The sequence below is a fragment of the Gorilla gorilla genome, chromosome 16 (genome assembly GCF_029281585.2).
Source record: "Gorilla gorilla gorilla isolate KB3781 chromosome 16, NHGRI_mGorGor1-v2.1_pri, whole genome shotgun sequence".
Classification (NCBI taxonomy): Eukaryota; Metazoa; Chordata; class Mammalia; order Primates; family Hominidae; genus Gorilla; species Gorilla gorilla.
The window spans coordinates 54,727,163-54,741,054 of record NC_073240.2 but is presented as its reverse complement, the minus strand read 5'-3'; positions in this window follow the sequence as shown (position 1 = coordinate 54,741,054).

Sequence of the window (13,892 nt, the reverse complement as noted above, 5' to 3'; positions counted from 1 at the left end):
TACTCTTGTCTCTTTTAGGCATATTTTCAATAGTCAGTTATCTTGCCCTGATTCTCTTCTTTATCAATGTGCGATCACTTTCCCCTGCTGTGCCTTCTACTATCTGTGGATAGATCTCTGAACTCCAGAGATTCTGGAATGAAAACTCAACCCAGGCATTTGGAATGTAATTATTCTCTTTATCCTATAAAACAGAGGTGCAAACACAAATACTTTAATAGTAAGGAAGGTTATGTCACTGGATTAAGTCAGTCGAGCGTGATAAAATTCAAAAAGATGGGGATTGTGGGGATTGTAGGAAACTGCAGAGTACATGCCCTCTCTAGAACAACAGTTGCCTAATGAGAGGAGCACAAGATAATTAAATCTGCTGGTTTTCAAAATAGAGCAGAAATACAGAATGTTGTGTAAATCTTTGCAATGTTTAAAACAATCTGAATGAAAACAAAAACTGGACTCTTGCTATAAACTTGAGTCTTGCTATAAAGCTCAAAGAGATAAGAAATTTAGATCCTCTCTCAAACTCAAATTACAAACAAAAGGAAGGCTGACTCCTATTTTTTCGTGGAGAGATCCAAATGCAGGACCTTGTGAGACCCTGGGATTTAGGATCTTTCCTCAGCTTCCTGGCTAAGGAAATACCAGAGTACCTTTTCTGGGGCTTCTCCTTCTAAGCTCCTTCTATGGAATTTCAGTGAATATACTAAGAACCCCCTTTCCTTTGTCACCCAATATACTGGGTATATCTGCTTAACTCCACCATCTTCTCTGGGTTCTTCCTCATTGTAAGTGTTTGATATATTCTATATTTCTGTGGTTCTTAATAGTATCTTACTCTTGGATTGATAGAAGCCTTCCAATAGCCAGGTCCCCTGCCTAATTCACTAAGAACAACTTTGAACTGAATTTTAAAATTCATTTAAGAACTAGTTCACACAGGAGCAATCTGAACCCACGGGGGTTGCCTAGGGAAATGAGCTTCAGTAATACTGCATAATGCAGTCTCTTATCTCCTGTCTAAATTATGCTTTTGATAAGCATTGAGTTGGATCACCTTTCCCTTCATCCTCAGGTACAAGGACAATTTTTCTCTTAGTATCCAGACTCAAGTCCTCAAGTCTGCAAAACCATGAGAACAATAACACTTTACCATCAGAACAATAACACTTCTTTACCATCAGAGACATTCTCCATTGTACACAGAGTACATATCAATTCCAGGTATGTAATTGGTACTGAGTAGTTTCTACAAGCTAAAGATACAACATATTTTGAGATCTACAGATAATTGAAAAAAAAATGAAGACACCTATTTGAGAACAAAGACTACAGAATCTGCAGATACATTTTTTAAAAACAAAGCATCACAGTTGGTACTGTTTCATATTTTACTATCTATATGAAACCACCAAACGAATTTCAATGAATTGGCTTGTGCCAACTCTAGTTATTTATCTCAATTTGGCAAATACTTCACTAAAGCAAAACAGCTCAATGCAACTTACACTTCCCCTCCCCTTCTGCCACCATCTTAATCACATGGTGAGCTGTTCTTTAAGAATAGTTCAAGGAAACATCTCTTGAAACTAGAGAGAGTAACTAGGATAGCAAAGCAAAAATCCAGATAACAAATAAAAGTCCTTGAGAGGATATTCTTATGAACACAGAATATAAGCAAGTGGGGACAAACAAAGATATAAAATCCTTCTGGTGTCTGCTTTTGTATGAGAGGAAATAGAAGAAAGCAATAAGGAATGTAAAGGACTTGAGAACAGGTAAACCCCCAAATAAACAAAGGTACTCACTTGAAAGCACAGTGGGTCACTTGAGAACAGCAGGTACATACTTCAACTCATGACGATTCAGAAAAAACAAAACAAAAAACAAAAAAAAAAGTGCTCTTAAAAACTCATTTTATAAAAAAGTAAGTAGCAAAAACACATTCAAAATCCATATAAAGTTGCTACAGGAAAAAAAATGGGTATATGAAGCATAATGATATCCCCTCAGAAAATGAAAACATGACATAAAGACAGGCTCACAAAACATAAACCGTAACCTAATAGTTCATAGTTCATATAAGTTCAAAATGTTTATTAAAATGATACAAGAGAGGAAAAGGTAACAAATTAGAATTGGGAAAACTAGAGGTGAGGGTAGACAGATCAGGAAAGAATTAGAAATAGAAGCAATATTATTTTAGAAGTGAAAGAATGCAGAGGATACAAACACAACTGGTATTATTACCTTGGGAAAATAAGTAAAATGAATTATGCTTTAAATAAAAGTATGTAAAAAGAATTCAAGATAAAATGACAACTATAGAAGCTAAGAAAAGAAATTCTAACATAGATATAATATGAACCCATGAACCCCTTCCCCAAAGAAGAAAATAAGATAGTAAAAACTTAAATTCAAAGGAAGCTTACTAAAATGTAAAACAAAAAAATTGAGATATGTTGTTTTGAGAGGGCATACCGCATGCCTGAGAAAAATCAATCTATAAAGAGCAATGCCAGGATATACTCTAGTAAATTATTTCGATATCCAGACAAAAAAAAAGATTAAGTCATTCATAAGGAAAAAATAAACGGTCTTCAGAATTCTGGCAAATTTTATGCCAACAGGCAATGAAGTTAAAAAAATAAAGTAAGTAAAGAAAATATGAACCATAAATGTGATATTCAACACACTCATCCAACACAAACAAACTCACCTTCAAGGATAAAGAGTACAATCTGCTATAAACATTTAAAAACTCAAGGAATATTATTCTTGTGATATCTCCTTGAGGAATAGACTATAAAAAGGGCTTCAGGTAATCAAAACAAATGGAAAAATGTTGGCATAAAATAGTGCTAACACTCAGCATTGATAGTTGTTTACATCACAAAAAGAGAGACAGCTGGATATCAGGTACCTCGTTATAGAAAAAGATACAACCATCAATAAAACAGTCTTGCCCAAGAAAACTGAACCTGAATTTAATCAAGCCAGTAGGTTCAACTACTGACTTATAGAAAATATAAATAGAAGAATATGTCAACTATGCCACATGAATATGATCAGCAAAATCTAGAATATGAGACTTTCATGAATGACCCACTTAATTTCTTTAACAAATACATTTCAGAAGAATAAAAAAAGGAGAATGAGAGACACAGGGAAACCTATAGATAAAAGTGCACTGAATCTGTGGCATTATTCACAATAGCAAAGACTTGGAACCAACCCAAATGTCCAACAATGATAGACTGGATTAAGAAAATGTGGCACATATACACCATGGAATACTATGCAGCCATAAAAAGTGATGAGTTCATGTCCTTTGTAGGTACATGGATGAAATTGGAAATCATCATTCTCAGTAAACTATCGCAAGAACAAAAAACCAAACACCGCATATTCTCACTCATAGGTGGGAATTGAACAACGAGAACACACGGACACAGGAAGGGGAACATCACACTCTGGGGACTGTTGTGGGGTAGGGGGAGGGGGGAGGGACAGCATTGGGAGATATACCTAATGCTAGATGACGAGTTAGTGGGTGCAGCGCACCAGCATGGCACTTGTATACATATGTAACTAACCTGCACATTGTGCACATGTACCCGAAAACTTAAAGTATAATAATAATAAATAAATAAGAAAAAAAAGAAAGTGCACTGAAAAGACATAAATAAATTCAACATTTAAATATTATTTGGATTCTGATTAAAAGGAGAGAGCTCTTTGTGAGATAATTGTAAATTTAAACATCCAAATTGATATTCAATATTAGAGAATCATTGTGAATATATGAAGTAATCGTACTGAAGGCTGTGTTTAAAAAGAGTTCAAATGTTTAAGGGTAAAATGATATGATGTATGAGATTTGAAATTAATACGAGCTGAGGAGGGGAAGAGAGGGTTATAAATGATTGAAGGGTCATGGGTTGATAATCACTGAAACCAGTTGATAGGCTTGTAAGTGTTCATTATAATAATTTGCCTACTTTTTACATTAAAATTTTACATAATAAAACATAGTTAAAATCGTCTTATGCCTAATACATTGTGAAGGAACCAGTTATTTTGTGCTGTGTTGCCTGTGTGAGTGTAATGCACCAAATGTTTCTAAACTATTATAAATAAAAACTTGTTTTGGACTTATTAGTATAATCAGAGAAGAAAACTTATAGAATCATTAACATTGTTTTTCTGAACAATTGTATTTTCTTACCTAAAAGATGTGTATCTTGGGGCAGGCTACGTCTTGTTAGTATACATATAATGTACATGTATGACTGTGGCTAACATGGCTTCGAGATGTGCTACCTCTTCCCTCCAGCGACACTAGCTGCTGTCAGATCCTCCAAAGTGCCAAAAGATTCTAAATTGTCTTGTGTGTTTTCAAATCTTCATCTGGCTTTAGATGACATGCTATTTTTAAAACATTACTTGGAGTGTTTTTTAAATGTGGCATTTCATATATCATCTTTAATAGTCTTTGTTTCATGGATAGATTTCTGGCTCGGGTAGGTACTAAGGCCTGTTTTATTTAGATGTGTATTTAAATACCACAGAAGAATACCTGAACATCTCTTTAGAATTTATTAGGCTGGTGCAAAAGTAATTGCAGTTTTTGCCATTACAACCTAATATTTCACCTTATTGAGGTACATTACATGTCATTAGAGTATAGAAAAATATTGGCTACCCAGTAATTATTTGAAGAAAGACCATTTTATCTACTTTTGGTTGACACCCATAGGGATAGCTCTGTGCAAGTAGCTGTAAAAATATAGTGTTTGTACTAAGTGTAATTCTTAGATTTAAGAGCCTACTTCCATACAGTATTCAGGATTTAGGGAGACAGATCAATCATACCAACTCTTTTCAGCAAGTAGATGAACATCTCTGCAAAATTGTTAATTCTCTTTCAAACCCACTTAGTCAAGCTGTTTGATTTAGTAGCCCCTGCATACACCATTTAGAATGAAAAGGTAGATACAGTTCTTCCCATGACATTTGTCAGTGCTCCTACTCTGTAAAGATGTTGGTCCTTACTGATTTTATTTCCTAAAATTGTAACCCATTTTTGCTTCTAGAATCACATCTTTCATGTTTCAAGCTGGAAAAAAAAAATGGGTAAAGACCATTTCTTTCCAGACAGATGGGCCTGTTTGTGATTTGCCAAATTCCAAAATATGTGTTCTTCCCCAAATCCTGCCAGAAAGAACTTGGGTGCTAAAATAGATGTAGAAAATCCCTCTATCCTGACACAATTGCTTGACTAAATTATGTTTCTGGATATAAAACCATCCAGCCTGTTTTATTTCCATTTCCATGTGCAGCACTCAATTCCCCTGATAATTTCTTAGTCATTTTAAGTTTGTGAACCATGAATGTCAGTCATTGGTTCCTCACTCTTGTAGGTTTCACCTCTTCTTAATGAAATATGCATGTCTTCCTTGAGCATCTCATCCTTCAGTTCTGCAGATTCATCTTTAACAAGCCTTCCCAAATCCACTCTTAGCAGGGCTCCTCTTATAGACATTATTATTTTTCAGTGTCTACTGTTTCCCAGGATTTGTACTGAGAATTAACGATAGATAATACTTATCAGAATTTCACCCTGTGGCTGATACTGAGCTAAATCCCTTACACGTGTATTGTCCCATATGGGTATCTCAACAACACAGTGAGGCAGGTACCCTTTTCATCTCTGTTTTACTAATGAGGAAACTGAAGCTCAGAGAAGTCAAGAAATTTGCTTCAGGTCACACAAGGGTTCAAACCCAGGCAGGCTGGATTTATTTCAAAGCTTAATGAATTTCATTGTGACAGTCTGTCTTCCCTAAACCGGAAAATGTTTTTATAACAAAAGTCTCAGTATAAGTTTGGTAGGCTGTGAAGACAGAAGTTGAGGGTCTTCATATAACAGAAACCTTTTAAAATAAGGCCCCCAAAATAATTGTGTGAGTGTAGGTGGGGGAGAGTTTGCCTCTATAAACCATAATGTAAACCTCAGCCTTTCTTATGGCTAATGCTCGCCCTCTGCTGGCGTGTCTAATTTGTGCCCAACTGAAGGGTCATTAAAACATACCCTACCTTCTGTAGTTTAAATTTAGGACAGCAGAATCAGCTTCCTGACCTCTGTAAGGTAATGTGAAAAAATCATGCAGTTGAGAAAACTACATAAATATTCTCTATTATGATTTCTTTGCAGGTGGGCATAACTTGGCACCTTTGATTTCTAAGCAGTCTGAATTTTATCATGTACAAAGGATGACAGATGAACTCTTATTAGTTATTCCCTTCAGGTGGTTCTGATGAGGGCAGTGAAGGGAAGGCTCACAGTGTAACCAAGGAGAGAATTAATTAGAGCAGAGGCTTACCTCTGTGATTCTATTTTATGTCTGAAGAAAAAGAAAGTCACTAAAAACCATGGCATTTGCTCCAGTCTATTCCTCTCTTCTCTTTAATAATGCAGTATTCATTTTTGCAGCCAGTTATCTGATGAGCATGGCAATGCTTAAATGGAACAGTCAGCATCTTATAAGTTTGTCTCTTTCTTGAGACAGGTGGACTGTCACTGTTTGGTACAGCATCTATTAGGGCTAAGGGAATCATATTTTTTCTATTGATATGATTATGCAATCAGCCATGTGTGCTGCAAGAAACAGGGGTGGAACTGGAATATAATAAGTACACACACATACTCACACATGAAAATAAAATAATTTCAAATAATATACTTGAAAGAAATAATAACCGTATAATGAGAGAGTGAATATCAAAATATTTACTCAAATATCACCAGTATTTGAAAATAATAATATCTAAACATGGTTAGCAAATTAGTGTATTTAAGTCTGTGCTGACTCTTCTATTTCACATATAATGATTTATATATTTGTCTGATATTTTCATTAAAGTTATTAGCATGAAAAATGATATTCTGTAAGCCAGCAAAATGCTTAGCAGTGTCAGATATTAAATAGATAGTAGAGTTTAAACAAAATACAAGCAGGAATCAGGAATCTGAGATTATATTATAGCTATCATCAATGTCATGGATTAAAAATAACGCAAACAATTTGATAGTACACAAGCCTCAAATTTCATGCTATTTGATGGAGACAGGGAGGAGCTATCTCTTAAAGAAAACATAACGCATTAACTCAGTAACTCCTAAAATTTGATAATAAAAACAGAAGTGAAGAAATGAAGAAAGACATTAAAGATAAGAAAGAAGAATAAGTGAAGAGTAGAAAAGGAGTTTGTAATTTCTCTGCCTTCTTTTTCCCCCAAATTTTTGACACTAAGAAGTAGGTTTGTAGATTTCTCATGCTGATGTGCCATTTACAATGCAGGTTATTCTGCTACCGTACGTATTTGTATTTGAATTCTCTCATATGTGTCTGGTAAATAGGAAACTAGTTACAAGGCTTTTCAGGAATGTCTGTTTTGTTACAGCAGTAATATTATTCAATGGCTAAAAACTACTTTTTTCCTGGCATGGACATATATTAACCAATTTAACATACTCTCAGCAACCTCATTTTTTCTGTTTTACTGTTAGGGAAATGAAGGCTTAGAGAGGTCACACAGTAAGAAAATCAAGATTCAAACAGTTTCTAAACTGTTAACCACTCTATGCTGCCCTTGCTGATTCTAACCCGCTCTTAACCACTGTGCACCATGCATCCAAGGTCCCACTGACAAAAGAATCATAATGATAATGTGTACATTCATCCCTCCTCATGAAGACAAATTAAGGGCAGTGTCTTTCAGACAAAAGATCTAGAACACCAGCTTCTGTAGCCCTCTTTGCAAACAAAGTAACTTCCTGACAGGTGAAGCAATTCAGAGAGGAGGGCTGCCCCAGCAGAGTCCCCCAGCAAAGGAATAAGAGTACCAAGGCTCAGGGGCTTCATGGTCCGGTGCTGTGCCAGTGGGCAAGCCTTGGGAGAAACAGATATCCCCCTGCTGGGCCATGCTGTATTGGCTGGAGTGCCCCCAGAGAGCTCAGGAAATTGTTCACTGACTACTGGCTGCAGCAAAACCTCACGGATGAAGGAAAGCACAAGGATGGAAAACCTAGGAACCATCAAAAAATAGGCAGTTGCTCAAAAGTTGAATTTTGCCCCTCTATCCATTTTAGGTGCAGGAATACACACATATACACAAACATATACAAACACACATACACAGAGCAAACAATTTTGAGACTTTTTTAAAAGAAGTTTATAACTCATCCATTACCTAAGAATAATTTATAATACTTCATTATATTTTTGTCTGTGATATATAAAATCAGGAAAGCTATGTGGTGGGGGACAGTAATTTAATATGTGCATAGTTGGGATGAGGGTAACAGGTTGGCTGCAGAGAAGATGGGAGTATCTATCACATGTAACTTGATTAGACGCTAGGATTTATTGACACGGGTATGAAAGGATTGACTATAAAAACTGATAAAACTGACCAAATGATGCTCCACCCTCCAAAAGCACTCTACTTTGGGATCTAGGTTGTCAGAGTGGTTAGTTACTATTTAACGAGTCATCTGGGTCATTTCCAGATCACATTCTTACTTTGTGTTGTGTGTTCATAGAAATTCCAAATAATAAGTTTTATTTTTGTCAAAATTCATATGTACATTCCAGACTATAGTCCTTGAACTTATTTCAAAAGCTTTTCATTAAATGATACACTAGTGGTCTGAAAAGGGTAATAAAACTTTGAACAAGACAAAGAATACAAAAGAGTCTCTCAAAGAATAGGGACATTCTGGTTCCATTCTTACGATCCTATAAAACCCAACCTACCATTTAGGAAAAAAAAAAAACCATGATATAGATTATATACATAAGTCTTCAGATTTGGTTAGTCTGCTCTAGGGTCATACTCAGTCTCACAACTCCCTATGGTAGGCATTACCTCAACACACAGGTAAAGAAACTAAGACTTAGGTTACTTATTGCCTGTGGTGACAATAGCAGAATGGGGATCCAAACCCAGATCTCATTCTAGTCAGATTCAAAAAACCTTCGTAATTGCATGAAGTGGAGGAAAATAGACAACTACTTGGAGGTAGCATATCTCCTTAGTGTCTCAGACAGGGTAAGACAGAGGGTGATCTCACTGTTATTTTTAACTGTAAACTGTAAAAACTTTTAATGGGAAAAGTAATGCTTATCCCAGGAGTTCTAAATGCTGCCTTCTACCTAGTTCACCCCATTTATTAAAATATCACAATAATTCTTTTTCTAAAATGCGATTTGTAAAAATCTGCTTCTTCAATTCATTGCAGTGATACCCAGCTCAGATACTGTAATGAAGTCCATGAAGAAATATAAATAGAAATCCACTTTATGAAGAACTTGGCTGTAAGATTTATTCTGATTAACATGGATCATCTATATTATATTGAGTTTCCCACTTTAATATTGTAGCTTGGATCTGTTTTCTGTTGTGAGACTTAATATACAAAACATAGCCGTGAAATCTCTATCAAGTAGAAGTGCAAGCTATAAATTACCAAACTGAGTTAGAGGTCTTTGAGCCTTGAAAACCAAAGGACACCCTGAGTCTTAAAAGAGTGGGTAAGCTACTAGGTATGGGTGAAAAATCAACAGAGTTAAACTACGATGACCACCAACATGAGCATGAACAAGGATAAGAAATAAGACAGGCTAGTTAGAATGGCTATTATCAAAAAGAAACCATAAGAAATGCTGGTGAGGATATGGAGAAAGGAGAAGTCTTATACACTGTTAACGGGAATGTAAAGTAGTACAGCCATTATGGAAAACAGTATGGAGGTTCCTCAAAATCTATAAATACAAATACCATATGAACCAGGAAATCCCACTGCTGGGAATATATACAAGAGAAAAAAAAACAGTATATCTAAGAGATATCTACATTCCCATGTTTATTGCAGCACTATTTACAATAGCCAAAATATGGAATCAACCTAAGTGCCCACCAAAGGATGAATAGATAAAAACAATGTGATATATACACAGTAAATTATTCAGCCGTAAAAAAGAATGAAATCCTGTCATTTACAGCAACATGGATGGAACTGGAGGTGATTATGTTAGTGGCACAAGTGAGACAAAGAAAGACAAATATTTCACATTCTCGCCTATATGTGAGAGCTAAAAATGTTGCTCTCATGGAGGTAGAAGGAAGAATGGTGGTTACCAAAGGCTGTGAGGGCAAGCAGGGTGGAAGTAGGAAGAGAGGTTGCTTAATGGATACATAAATGCAGTTACGTGGAAGGAATAAGTTCTAGTATTCGACAGTACAGTAATTATAGTTAATAATAATTGATTGTATATTTGAAAATAGCTACAAGAACTGTAATGCTCCCAACACAAAGAAAAGATAAATGTTTGAGGTAATGGATATCCCAATTACCCTGATTAGAGCATTATACATAGCATAAGGGTATCAAACTATCATGTGTATCCCCAAGATATGTACGACTACTATATACCAATATAAAATAATTTTAAAAAACAAATAAGACAGGAAGCAGAGGCTATTGGAGTAGCCTGTGATGGGGATCAGACAGCCTGAGCCTTATCATCATAATTCCACTATGAAAAGATGGGATAATTTGGGCAAGTCAAGTCCTCCGTTTCCTCCTCAATAAGCTGAAGCATCTGTATTCAGCCCTTTCTAGTTTCCCTTGGAGCACAGACTCTGTTTCACTGAAAGTAAGGCAGCACAAAGGCTTCAAGATCAGGTAAAAAGGCAAAACAACAATAAGCCCAGGTGTTCATTTCACTTTGATTTTGGTAGTGGAGAAAACAGAGATAAAGAATGATCTAAATTAGGCAGTCATATGAAACCCTGAGGCTGAGTCCATTCGAAATTTGAGGATGGTTTTCAGGAGAAGGGATGTTGCAATTTGTCTCTAGAGCTGTCCAAATTTCGGTTTGTTCTGATTTCAGAAATTTGCCCTCATTTCTTTGAACATTGGTATAGGTAGGGAGAAAAAAGGGGATTGGGTGACAAACTTCGTCTAAAATTATCTACAGCTCTCTTTAAGTAGTGGCTGTAGTATTTCTCATGCTCCTATTAATTTAGATGTGAAACAAGTTACTGTTTGATTACCTCTTTTAAAGTCCTCTAGAAATAAAGAACAAAATTATCTCAATCTCCACCTTCTCCTCTGACCAAAAAAACACAAAAAAAAAAAAACAAACAAACAAAAAAATCTGAGCCCATGTTGAAATCATTAAATATATCTTTTGCTTATAAAAGATGTTTACTGATGCCTCTGTTAACCTCTAGACTATGAGCTCCTGGGGACAGGGACTATTTGTTGTTTGTTGCTGATGCCCATGCAAGGCTGAGCACTATTCCTAGCATCTACTGAAAGTTCAATAAATGTGTGCTGACTTAAACTACGTTTAAAATAAGGCCAAACTCCTCTCTTTCCCGTACTTATTTAATATGCTGTAATTGAATATTGAACAAAAACAACAGAAATTGGTACTTATATCAATCTACTCAGAATTTCTGGGCTATAAAACAAAATTATTTGCTTAGGGTAGATAAGGGAGGATTTTTTACTGTACTACTATACATATAGTGTAAAATTTACCATTAGCAACATTTAGTACATTCACGATGTTGTGAGAGTTTTTAAAAATTATATTGACAGTCTATGAAAATATTTACCAAAAGAAAAGGAACCACTGCCTTTAAAAACACTTTTGAGAACATTCCCATTTTTGGTAGGGCATGGTGGCTCACGCCTATAATCCCAGCACTTTGGGAAGCCAAGGTGGGCAGATCACTTGAGGCCAGGAGTTCGAGACCAACCTGCTGAAACGCAGTCTCTACCAAAAATACAAAAATTAGCCAGGCGTAGTGGTGCACACCTGTCATCCTAGCTACTCAAGAGGCTGAGGCACAAGAATCACTTGAACCCAGGAGGTGGAGGTTGCGGTGAGCTAACATTGTGGCACTGCACTCCAGCCTCAGTGACAGGGTGAGACTCTGTCTCAAAACAAACAAACAAACAAACAAAAGAGAACATTCCCATTTCTGAAAATTCTCACTTTGCATGTTAGAATATCACAATATTGTCATAATGAACACATATGTAGTAATGATTATATTTGTTGGCATTTGTTTTAGTGAAAAATATTTCTATGAAGATAATATCAGTGTTTTGAAATTTATGATACATGCAGCTCCTATTTTATAAGCTTGGACATGCGGAGCTGCCATGTTTTACACACATGGATGCGCGCGTGCACACACACACACACACACACACACACTTGAGCTTAACTTTACCAGTCCCATGGACAACCCAGCCAACAATGCTCCCTGTCAGTTCCATGACATCCTCAACTCTGATAATCCTTCTCTCCATTCTATTTCCACCATCCATTCCTGGACCACATCATGACATTGGCATTACTCAGAATTCCTTCAACTACACAATCATTCCCTGCTTAGAGTTTCCTTTGGTTTTCCCTGTTCAATTTCTCTGTGTCATCCATCCCTTCAAGCTCCTGACTTTATTCCAATCATCAAGCTTCTCCCTTTTTCACTTGCTAACTTATGAAGCTTCAGTTCTAAGTAACACTCTTGCTATACCCTAAACCTCTTTACCTCTCTGTTTTGTTTTACGGACAAACCCTATCTAAGACCTGATTACATAATAGTTAAGAACAAGAGTTTGGGGCAAAATGGTGTACGTCTGTTTTTTATCTCTGAGCCTTCTGAGCAGCTGGCACCGGTGGAGGCATTATAGGCAGCAAATACATATTTGCTATGTGAATTTCGCACCCCTAAATATTCTTTTGTCTTAAATTTCAACTTTTATTTTAGATTCAGGTGGTACACGTGTAGCTTTGTTACCTGAGTACATTGCGTGATGCTGAGGTTTGGGATGTGATTGATTCTATCACCAAAGAACTGACCATAGTACCCAATAGTTAATTTTTCAACCCTTGCCCCTCTCCTCCTCCCTTTTGGAATCCCCAGTTCTACTGTTGTCAGCTTCTGTTTGTCCATGAGTACCCATTGTTTAGCTCCCACCTATAAGTGAGAACATGTGGTGTTTGTTTTTCTGTTTCTATATTAATTCAGTTAGGATAATGGCTTCCAGCTACATCCATATTCTGCAAAGGACATGATTTCATTATTTTTTATGACTGTATGGTATTCCATTGTGTATATATACCACATTTTCTTCATCCACTCCACTACTGATGGGAACCTAAGTTGATTCCATGTCTTTTCTATTGAGAATTGTGCTGTGGTGAACATAGGAGTGCATGTGTCTTTATGGTAGAACAATTTATTTTCTTTCCTCAGTATTCCTAAATGGGTGAAATCGGATTAAAATGGCCAGCATGAAGAGGCATCAGAATGGGGAAGGTAAGTGGCTGTGGTATCACTAGACCAGCTGATGGAGCATGTTTAAAGCCTCCGGATTTTTAAAACCAATCCTCTTTCTGTACACTCTATTTTCCGTGTTTTCTTGAGCTGCTGCCACTTCCCATTTATATCCCTACACATTATCACTGCCTCAAATTTCTGTAGAAAATACTCAAACTGTATTTAAAGGCTTTAGAGATGGAATTTCAACAGCCCTGTCACTTTCATTGTGTTTCAGCCAAGGGTAGATTGCTCTAATTACGTACATCTTTTTGGCTGGAGCAGTTTCAACTTTTCTCAATTCCTACTTATATCTTTCTAATGAAATAACAAGAATACAGCAGCTGAAAAATCATGTCTTTTAATAACCCCATCTCATAATTTTTTATTTCTTAATTCAGTATGTTTGGTATCAAAAACTATTTCTAAGTTGTTCTTTTCCCATTGTGATTTCTCTCCTAGTTTTATATGTGTGTGTGTGTGTA